Source organism: Hippocampus comes, unplaced genomic scaffold (assembly GCF_001891065.2).
Source record: "Hippocampus comes isolate QL1 unplaced genomic scaffold, H_comes_QL1_v1.1 scaffold5, whole genome shotgun sequence".
Classification (NCBI taxonomy): Eukaryota; Metazoa; Chordata; class Actinopteri; order Syngnathiformes; family Syngnathidae; genus Hippocampus; species Hippocampus comes.
Genome location: NW_017805701.1, coordinates 597,899 through 598,630, shown reverse-complemented (window position 1 = coordinate 598,630; position 732 = coordinate 597,899).

Sequence of the window (732 nt, the reverse complement as noted above, 5' to 3'; positions counted from 1 at the left end):
AAATGAAATGCTTCTGAAAATGAAAAGTTCTTAAGTATTGGTCATTTTTATCGATTGTAAAATTATGTTTCGGTCCATAAATACTGGATGATGCGACATATATTCAGAGGGTAGCTGCTAAATGCTAATTAGCTCTATTTAAGAAAGCCTTTACAAAAATGCATATTTTGATATCATAGTAGTTTTACCTTACATGAATTATCATTTAAAAATAAAATACTACAATATTTAATAGGATATTTTTGGAAAATTGCATTTCTGTTTGGCACCCCACCTTGGTATCCCTGCACTTCGGTCACAGCCAGTGACTGCTCCACCTGTGTCCCAAAATATTAGTACCAATTTACTAGCTGGGTACAGGCATGATAACAAACCTATTTTGGGTACATACTTAGTAAAGCAGAAATCTTGTTGTGACCGTGACTTGGGTTTGTGTAGTGAGTATGCAAATGAGCGATTTTGCATTTCCCTGTCATGGATTACGAGGTGGTTGAACATAATCAGCGGACTGCAGGAGACAGTTGTGAGCGAATTGATAAAAAAATTTAAAAAAAAAATTTAAAGTGGCGTTTGGGAGAGAAAGGCGCACGTTTGTGTTGCGCTGCAAGGCTTCATGGCCGTCTGCGGATTAGAGCAGATTAACATAATCTGCACCGCCGCAGCAAATCCATGCGAGGTGCTCCGCTCCGGTCGCGGCGGGGGAGTGTGCGCTCCGTTGAAAGGGTCTCGTAC